The sequence below is a fragment of the Pantherophis guttatus genome, chromosome 4, assembly GCF_059756535.1.
Source record: "Pantherophis guttatus breed Tessera chromosome 4, ASM5975653v1, whole genome shotgun sequence".
Lineage (NCBI taxonomy): Eukaryota > Metazoa > Chordata > Lepidosauria > Squamata > Colubridae > Pantherophis > Pantherophis guttatus.
The window spans coordinates 129,494,436-129,505,483 of record NC_142066.1 but is presented as its reverse complement, the minus strand read 5'-3'; the positions used below and the strand labels follow the sequence as shown (position 1 = coordinate 129,505,483).

Below are 11,048 nucleotides of genomic sequence, written 5' to 3'. Positions count from 1 at the left end.
TGTTATTCCAAATAGTGAGGTCTGGAATTTGGCTAAAAGCTTGGAGCAACACATGGCTACCTTCCTTAGAATCTTATTGTAATTATGACTCAAAGCTGTTCTGTGTGCTCTGGGCAAAGACGAAAGAGAAAAGTGGATTGACATTTGTTACCTTGGCAAATTTGCAAACCGTACTGCACAGCAAAGACAAGAAGCTTTTAAAGACAGATAAATGGACCACATGGAATGGTAATTTCAAATAAAACAAACTAGCCAATTATGGCACAAAAAGAATTAATTGGCAGAAATATTATGGAATTTTGGCTTGGAAGAGTCATGGAATTTTTAAAATAGATAGTGTTAAGGGAAATGGGAATAGATCAAGGACAATAATCCTGAAATAACAATTGCTCCTCCATTTATCCAAGGGGAAGGTGATTCCTGCCAGCTCCCCCTCTCATATGAAATCATTGCACTCTAACTCAGAATATTCAAACTGTTTTTTTCCCACCAGAAAACAGCAGAAGGCATGGGAGTTATAGAATTTTCATATAAACATTCTTTGAATTTAAACCTGTTCCATTCATGGAAGGACAGTTGAACTGAAGCCCCCAGGAAGAGAGATCAGGTACTGATTATTGACCATGTAAACTCACCAGCCCATTAATATATCAATTAATATTAATATTAATAGATCAATAGTTGTGAGATAGGGTGTACAGTAGGAGTACAGTATTTTGAAAGCCACTGAGACATTTTTCCAGAGTACTTGAAACTGGAAACAGTTTTTAATTAACCACACACATTTATTGTCTTTTGCTGGAATAGTACTTCTTGTTTTTAAATTATAAATTGATTTAACCCCAACCCGCCCCACCCCCACCCCCCCAAGTGCTGCTGTGCTACCTCAGGGTGCTGGAAGGCAGTTCCTGTGAGGGACAAGTGAAAAACATTAGGAACATATGTCAAGGATGTTCCCAATGTTCCAGCATCTTCATTTATAAAATCAATAATTTGTGTTATGTTGATGACACTGTACTGGTAGGTGAAAATGCAAATCATTTGCAAGTTTAAATTATAAAGTTAAAAAGAACAGTGTAAAATGGAATTATGGTTAATAAAAAGACGGTATTAATTTCTAACATGTATAATAATCTTCTTAGAATTTGCAATGAAGACATTGAAATGGTGGGCAGTTGCTCTTTTTTAGATTCAACTGTCAACAGTAAAGGAAGTAGCAGTCAAGAAATGTTACACAGACTGACATTTGGTAAAGAAGTAATGAAGGAAAAATATTCAGATGCTGAGATGTATTTATACCTAAAGAGATCATAATCATGTAAGAAATTATTTTCCTTCTGACACATTATGAAAATGAAAGTTAGACTTTGAAGAAACAGGATAAAAAGAATCTTGATAACGTTGACCTTTGGTGCTAGAGAAAATTCTTAAGAACATCATGAATACCCAGGAAAACAAACCAATGGATCATTAATAAATCACCTCAGAGTTTTCATTCAGTCTTATGATAAGGCTCATTATCATATTTGGACAAATTATGCATTACAGACTTCTCTTGGGAAGTCTTTAATGCTGGGAAAGGTAGAGAGGAGAAAAAGAAAAGGATCAGCAGCAGAGTAGACAAACACAGCAGCAAAGAATGCACCATTTAAAAACACAATGGACCAGATGGACCTGGGGTTATTTCAACAGCAGTTTGATGCCACATGATCAGTCAATCAATCAACAGAATAAGCTCTTGTTCATGACAATCCTCTTGAGAGAGTTATGCGTAGTGCTTGACACAAGTGACCCAGGACTATGCATGTCAGATAAATCTAAACCCTAATTAACTGCATTGGGACATGTGTGGATTATAATCTATCATAAATGTTAAAGAATCTTGTGGCAACTTGCAAAGTAAGAAAGGTATCATTTCACATTTAACAACTTTGATTAATTACATTATGATCTAGGAAAGCGAAGATGCTTTCAGGTATACTGAAGATGCTTTCAGGTATACTGAAAGATTTTCTGATTTTTATCCTGCAAGAGACCAGCTAGCTAGCCTTCATGAAATGTATGATCTATAAAGTTTGTTATACTTAGGACTATCAACTAAAATGAAGAAACAATAACTCTGTTAACAATGTTAAAGTAATTAACAACAATTCTTCTTATTCTTCTCCAGATTGGTAGGTTTTTTGCTTTCATTCAGTAATGCTTGATTGTCAGAATGTCTGGACAAGTCCCTCCAGTTTCAGAAGTGGTTTGCCATTGCCTCCTTCCTAGGGCTAAGAGAAAGTGACTGGCCCAAGGTCACCCAGCTGGCTTTGTACCTACAAGAGAACTAGAATCATTGTCTCCCAGATTCTAACCTGATTCCTTAACCACTACCCAAAATGGCAACGATCATAGATAGATAGAATCAACTGAGCCATTTATCTGCTCTCACATCTGAATTCCAAAACCAGTAATGCCATTGGTAACTGGGTTGTGGCATAAGAATTACCCTGCATCTTTGTGTTTTATTTTATCTGTTCTAAACCATTCTACCTAAGAATATGTAGGAGCCTGGATAGCTCAACAGACAGCACTGTAATTTAACACCAGCTGTCTGCAATTAAAGTAAGATCGAATCTCACCAAGCTCAAGGTTGACTCAGCCTTCCATCCTTTCTAAGGTAGGTAAATTGAGGATCCAGTTTGTGGGGGCAATAAGCTGACTTTGTATAAATATACAAAAGTATGAAGGTTATTGCTTAACGCACTGTAAGCCGCCCTGAGTCTCCGGAGAAGGGCGGCATATAAATCAAATTTAACAAATTAAAAAAGTGCTACATCTGGACAATCTCCAAAGAGACTGTACAGATGAGTAGAAATTCAGTGTAATGCTTTTCCAATTTTTCATTTTAAAAACTATCAAACTATGCACAGTTATGTCACATAGCATTTTTGCAAATTAGATTTGGAAATGCAAGCTACACAGCTAACCTAATATATTTCTGCTCTTACATGAAATTTTTCCTTACACTCACTTTGCTTAAAATCAAACTGACCCTGTTTTTAATGCAGCTTTTCTACATACCGGTATTCACTGATTTTATGGCCATTTCTACTCAGAAACAATGGATGGCAGCTTCCTCTATTTATAAATGCTATCTGGGCTGCAGAAAATGTAATGACTTAACAACATTCTGAATTTCCTTTTGTATTTCTCTTTTCAATTGTGTTTGGATCATGAATAGTCGGGTTCAAGCATTCCAAACTTTTTGTTTATTCTTTCTTTTCATTGAATAATAATTTAATGTATTATTTCCTGGCATCTCAGGATGCTGTTGAAGTTTAACAATGAAGAACAGATCAGGATCCCATAGTGTCTTCTGGAGACATGAAAATGATGGGTATAGCTGCAGCTTTGCTCTTCAGAAGACCTAAACCCATCCAAAGGAAAGGGTGGGGTAAGGGGTTGGAAGGCAACTATCAATGCCTGATTTGGAGAAAGCAGAGTGAAGAAGTATGTGTGTAGAAAAGAAATATGACGTAACATAATATGCAATAATTCTGACCTAATCAAGGGACTGAAACTTTTTTTAAGCCCTGGGAGACAAGATTTGGAAGTGACTCAGACAGACATTTCCCTAATTCAGTGGAATAGAAGGAGGAGAAGACAACACAGTCAGACTTGCAAGAGATTGTTATTATAACCAATTTTCATAGAAATAGTTCTAGTCTTCGGTGAAGTTACTTCCTTCCCTTGTCAATCTAATGGGACTGACAATAGGGCTGAGCAATGGCGAAACTAGCCACCCAAAATAAAGAATAAAGATTCATAAAGAATCCCTTGTAAGACATGGATAAATGGCACATTACACATGTTATAAGATGAACAGATTCTTAGATTATATTTAATATAGTAAATATACTGAAAAATTTTAATAGATTGCCTTTCTATGTGCCCTGTTTCTTAAAATCTGCAAAAGAGCAATAATTAGGCCCTATTACTGTTTCCTGGTCTAATCAAGTTACTATTTACTACTTTGCCAAAACTATTATAATTTTGCCTAGATTTAGAAAACTATTTTATAGACCAGGAAGTGATGTCCCTAGTTGTGGGTATAAAAGCAGCAAGAGATTCTGGCTTTTAAAGTTTCCAGTCCAAGCAATGGTTTAGTGTAGTGGTCTCCAAACCATTTTAATTGCATATATTTACCAGTATTTTCTTGTAGCATGTACCTTCAATATATGTAGGGTTATAAAGTTATATCCGTGTACAATTGTACCTTATGTCTATTATGTAATTTACAAAATACACTCCAGAAATAGACATTAAAAAGTATAAAATAAAAATGAACTGAGTAATCTAATATTTTCTTCTTGCACCCCAAAGGATCTTCTTGCTCATATCCTGAAAATCACTATTTAAAGGATTGTCCGAATAGAACTGTTACACACTTTTCAACTTTATGGCACTTGACAGTGGTTGCAAACATACAACACCTAAAACCAACATGCAATATTTAAAATAATTAAAACGAACTTAAAATTCATTAACTTATTAGATTCTTCAAGAACAACCCCAAGGAGAATGATTTGTCAAATTGGAGAGTCCTGAAGTATGAATGTTCTCCTAGCTCCTTATATGTGACATAACTTTCATGTATGGTTGAACTTTTAAAATGCTAATTTCAAATTTTCATCTTAAAAAATCAGCTATATGATTCATGAATAATATTCTGTCATGACTACTAAAACAAAACTCTTTGTTTCTATCTTTTTGTGCTATATATATCTGAAATGGTTTCTGAATTCTTACATAAGAAGCTATTGGAGAATTTGCTTCATTAACCAATATTTATTTCAAACTTATTTCAGAACTGAAGGATCTTCTTGAATGGGAAGCAAAATATCTTCAAAGAAAAACAAAGAAATCCAACCATGACTATTATACTTTTCTGGTTTCAGAGAAACTTTTTCCCATGTAGGTCTGAGATTGCAACCATAAACTTTTTTCACACCCATGACAGGGCTGAATAATTAAAATTGCTTTCTATGGTTTATTGGAAATTTCTGGGGCTTCCCCTCAAACCCTAGAAATGCTACCTATTGAACCAGTTTGAAAAAGGTAACTGGAATAACAAAGGAAAGCAAGTTATTTGCTTTTCTTAGAAAAGCAAGTAACAAGATTTTTTTCTGCATTACATCAGGGATAGGGTTGTAGGAACTGGGCATGCTAGTCTAGTGAAGAGAAGGACCACAGGAGAAATGATAGCCCTCTTCCAATACTTGAGGGGCTGCCACAGAGAGAAAGGGTCAAGCTATTTTCCAAAGCATCTGGAGGGCAGATAAAGAATAATGGATGGAAACTGGCCAAGGAGAGATTCAACTTAGAAATGAGAAGGAACTTTCTGACAGTGAGAACAATCAACCAATGGAACAGCTTGCCTTTGGAAGTGTGGGAGTTTCATCACTTGAGACTTTCAAGAAAAGATTGGACTGCCATTTGTCAGAAATGGTGTAGAGTCTCCTGCTTGAGTGGGGGGTTGGACTAGATGACCTATAAGGTCCCTTCCAACTCTTTATCTATTAGATAGGAAAACTAAGGGCAACATTTAGCATTCAAATTATTCCTTTATGACTCATTCTAGTCTAGTCTAGTCTAGTCTAGTCTACTCTAGTCTAGTCTAGTCTAGTCTAGTCTAGTCTAGTCTATATCATTAGACTGTTCTGAGCATCACTGGCTTGAAACAAGATTTAGATGTAAAGGGAAACAAAAGAAAATCAGGTAATTAAATCACAGAATGAGAGAAAATGTATTCTAATAGACAGAACTGAGCCTGCAAATAAATAGCAATAGCACTTAGACTTATATATTGCTCCATAGTGCTTTACAGCACTCTCCGAGTGATTTACAATATCAGCATATGGCCCCAAACAATCTGGGTCCTCATTATACTGAAGGATGGAAGGTTGAGTCAATCTGGACCCAGTCAGGATCGAACTCCTGCCTGTGGTCAGAGTTAGCCTGCAAGTGCAATACTGCATTCTAACAAATACAAATCAGAATTAAGGACTATTTGAAGGGGTATGAGAGAGGTAACCTTTTAGGGTCATTGATCATAAATAAATACAATTTCAATAACAGTAATCTTGAAGAGATGAAAGGAATAAGCAAAAACTTGGAGTCTGGAATCTCTGAACCATCACCCCAGTTCAGCTCTGACACACATTCGCGTGCGCCTCCTCACGGCCAGTTGGTCTTCGGGTCTTTGCTGCGCATGCAAGGGAAGCAGGGCATGTGTGTAGGGAGTGTGCGCATGCATGGGAGTGGGGTACATGCACGGGGGCTGCACACGCATTGCATTTTGGGAGTTCGGGTGTGCACATGAGCATTTGCACCTACGAGCGTGCACTTTGGGCACTCGATCCGGAAAAGGTTAGCCATCACTGACCTATACAAATAGCTTCAAATATTTGCAAGAAATCACACTTACCCAGAAAACATAGTACAATTTCTTGAACTCGGGGAAAGTCACTGTGGAAAAAAACCGAACCCCAAGGTTACTGAAAGAGTTACACGTGCATCTCATAAATCGGTTAGTTATGTTGTCTCACAACACAACTCTCAGACAATCTTCATCATAATCATTATTGTTATTGTTCTTTCAAAAATTACAGTATGATAATTAAGACACAGATCTGGCGATAGGATTCAGAAACACAAATGTGCTCACACTATGATGCGATTTGTATCATTCTGACCTTCTTCTTCAGCAAATGCTATTAGTGCCATTATTTAACATTAATGTTGGGTGACTCTTGCAAAGCATTAATGTTTGGTTAATAACTATTAACCAAGATCTAGTTTGTGAACTAATGTTGACATCTGAAAATAGCATAAAATATATATACTCACCTACAATGGAAGAAACACTTATCTTAATAGCTTGATGTTATCTCAGCTTGCACACAGCACGAAGGCCATGCTATGAAGGATTCAAGAGGAGTCCTTTGGGAGCATTCGAAGCAATTAGCCAGATCAGTGCACAATAGCTTCTCCGAAACACCTACAATTATCTTTCATTCTGTACAGTTTGTTTTTGGCCAGTGGGGAAAGTGAAAACAATAAAGTAATAAAATGAATGAAACATGTTCCATAATTAAAAAGGGCATAATCTAACAAGACAGCTGTTGTACATTTACAAACAGCTGCTTGGATTTAGCAGTCCCCTTCTTACCTTGAAAATCAGCAGCAAATAGTGGTCAGATAAAAACTGCAAATAATAAGACAACACCAGGGTGACTTCTACTTACTTTTACTACTGGTTCTCAACAGGGCTGTGAGTATGTGCAGAAGCTTCCTGATGACTCAGTGGGCGGAGCCTCCCGCCGGTTTTACTACCGCTTTTTTGATAGACACCTCTAAGAAAGGGAGATTTCCAAGGAATGGAGAAGTCCCTCTCCTTATTTTTACCCACAGTGATGTCGAGTTGACCACACCCACCCAGTCACATGACCACCCAGCCACTCCTCCCCAGCTGGTCATTAGGACAGAGAACTGGTTGTTAAATTATTTGAATCCCACCTTTTTTTTCCAGGCAGAAAAATTAATTTGGTGCCTTAACTTTGTGAGAGAATGGAGTTTAGCAGATACAGATTTTTTTATTGGTCCATCTCTGTACACCTAAAAGAAAAGAAGCTATAGCCTCCAGAGATTAAGTTCTAAGTAGTAAATAGATGAACAGTAAGTTTCTACAAGGTTTCTACATTTCAAAAATATTTCTAAATCTCAAAATTACCTAGCAGTCCATTATTAGAACCTCTTAGAACTTAGAATAAAGAAAAAGGAAATGGGTTTTGTACTATCTCATCTGAGATTTTACACATAAGCAAAATGAACTCTATTCCTTCATTTTATTCCTTAATTTGTCTAATAACCAAGCAGAGAGCTTGTTGCATAGAAGGTAGATACTTCTTCCAGAAGAACATAAGACTGCATATAAAAAGAGTAAATGAGTCCCTACAGATTTTACATCACTAATCATTGCCAATTATAGGGTGTGGGGCTCATCTCCATTTCAAGGCCACTGAGCCAGTGCCATCCAAAGACATTTCCATGATCTTGTGGCCAGCAGGATGTCACAGAGTGCTGTTACCTTCCCACCAAAATGGTACCTATTTATCTACTTGCATTTGCATGCTTTCAAACTGCTTGGTTGGCAGGAGCTGAAGCAAGGACAGGAGCTCACCCTATCACCTGACGTTCATGTTTTGAACATGGGCTACCAGCTTTCCAGTAACAAGCCCAGCTTTCTTAAACACTGAGCCACTCCACCACCATTAAAAGACTTAAAAAACAGTTTTTGAGATGTATACAAAGTGCAGCAGGTTATATTACCTTGCAAATGAATGCTGAATGTCATAACAAGCTGATTATACCTTATTAAATTACATGGATGTGTAACTTCTGGGTATTATTTGATGCATGTTTTAGTGTTTATATGGGATTATCTCCAGCCTTCCCCAATCTGGTGTAATGCAGAAGATTTCAGCTACCAATAATTTCCTGCCAACAAGGCCAACTCCCATTCTTCCTAGGTGATATGTTATCAATGTACTCATGGTTGGAAAAAGTCACTTTCAAATCAAATTGTTTGTATAGATCCTGCTCAATTTACAACCATTCATTTAGCAATTATTCAAAGTTACAGTGGCACTGAAAAAAGTGACTTATGACAGACCTCACACTTACGCTGATCACAGCAAATCCAGAGTCACATGATCAAAATTTGGGTGCTTGGCAAGCAGCATGTATATATGATATATGTATATATGTATATATGATGGTTGTAGCATCCTGGGGTCATGGGGGTCACCATTACAATCCTCTTAGCTGATTTTCAACAAGTAAAATCAATGGGGGAAGTCAGATTCCCTTAACAATTGTGTGACTTACAGTATTTAACAATGGCAATGACTTGCTTAGTAACCATGGCAAAAAATATCATAACATGGTTTAAGGACATGACTTAACAACCATTTTTGTTAGCAATGGAAATTCCTAATTGTGGTCCTACATCAAGGACCAGCTGTACACAGTTACTTTGAAAAGAAAAAAAAAGTCATAATTTAAGGTTGCAGTTCTACTGTTCATATCCTGGCTACCAAAAGAATACAGTTCATGTGCCTTTATACTAGAAATTGACTTCATATTCCCTTTCCTTAAATAAGAACTCTGGAGCTAATAGGAAGTAAATGTGCCAGCTGTCCATGTTATTATGAACTCCAATTATTTAGTATTAGTTGATAAGGCATGTTATTTTTTTAGTGTTGAATTTAGTTTCCCCTTCCAACCCTGTCTCCCAATAGGATATGTGCTATCAGTAAGTATTCAAGTGTTAGAATAATAAAATAAATGTAGTGTACTGTGAAATAATTTTCTGAAAGCAATAAGAACAGTGCAGAGAACATGTTTCCATGCTGACATTTCATGGAAAAGAGAGTGACGAAAGAACAGTGTGATTTTAAGAGAGAACAGGAAGAGGGGAATGGGTGCCCCACATAAATAAGCTATTACAGGTTTCTGTAAACACAATCACAAGTTATTCTGCTTTGTGTATTGTCTTATTCTTTTACTGTCAGTTATGAAACACTTACTGTGATGTTTTACAAAACAAGCAGAAAGCTTTTGTATTGTATTTAGGTTCCACTCTCTCATGTATAATGATCTGTGCAAATGGAGATTTTAGCCTACAGCTTCCAATAATGCTTCCCCCCTCCTCCACTTAGAGTGCAATGAATTAGATACTGCTAAGATCCTGGACACTCTCTGGCCAAGAGGACCTCCAATTCCTCTTCAGGGCTACTGACAAAGATACTTCACTGCCTGAGGCAGAGCTACAAATGATGTTTTCTCCCAGATTATGATATATAGCACCAACAATTTTATTTTGACTAAAGAGACAGGAAATACTCCAAGTACCTTTGTTTATGTCAAAGTACAAATTGCTCAACCTAGTCATTCAAACTATTGTAACAGTTTATTTATAGGAAGAAAAGCGAATTGCAAAAGAACTATTCCTTTTTCTGTAATATTTTTGTAGACCTAGATTAGATTACTTTTCCACAGCTTTCCCTTCTATTTAGACAATCCTGGCAAATGTCAAAGAAATAATGACAGGTTTTGGAGGGAATCTATTTTTCATTTTTTAAAAAATCAATTGTTTGATCACTGCTGTTGATGGAAACTGCAGAGACAATTCTGAATAATGAATGAAATTAAACAAGAAAAAACAAACAAGTGTGTTTGTTTTTTTATTAAAACTTTTATATATTGTGCTGAAAGAGGTAGTAGAAATTGCAACTCTCAAGTACATATACAGCTGAGTTTGGTAAAACTTTGTAAGAAGATAAAATCAACAGCAACTGATCTGCTTTCAGTATTTGGCTTTTCTTACTCAAAGATGAATTCACACTTTAAATTTAAAGTAAAAATAACTGAATTAGTTTGAACTATAAGATATAAACCATATCCATATTTTAAGAGCCGAGGTGGTGCAGTGGTTAGAGTGCAGTACTGTAGCTACTTCAGCTGACTGCTAGTTTAGCAGATCAGCAGATCAAATCTCACTGGCTCCAGGTTGACTCAGCCTTCCATCCTCCCGAGGTGGGTAAAATGAGGAACCCAGATTGTTGGGGGCAATATGTTTTTTTTTTTATTTGATTTATATGCCGCCCTTCTCCGGAGACTCAGGGCGGCTTACAATGCGTTAAGCAATAGCCTTCATTCTTTTGTATATTTTATACAAAGTCAGCTTATTGCCCCCCCCAAACTGGGTCCTCATTTCACCTACTTTAGAAAGGATGGAAGGCTGAGTCAACCTTGAGCCTTGGAGAGATTCGAACCAGCAGAAATTGCAGGCAGCTGTGTTAATGACAGGGTGCACTAAACCACTGTACTATCAAGGCTCTTTTTTTTTTTTTAATTTGATTTATATGCCGCCCTTCTCCGAAGACTCAGGGCGGCTTACAATGTGCTCAGCAATAGCCTTCATCCTTTTTGTATATTTA

The 11,048-nt window shown here is 36.8% G+C and overlaps 1 long non-coding RNA gene across 1 annotated transcript; it reads left to right on the top strand.

The window, feature by feature from the left end:
• Window positions 1-574: 574 nt before the first annotated feature.
• LOC117655053 (uncharacterized) lies at window positions 575-4,999 on the top strand. The gene is made up of 3 exons (XR_004588519.2): window positions 575-607; window positions 1,143-1,318; window positions 4,854-4,999. It is a non-coding gene; the product is annotated as an uncharacterized LOC117655053 (long non-coding RNA).
• Window positions 5,000-11,048: the final 6,049 nt, after the last annotated feature.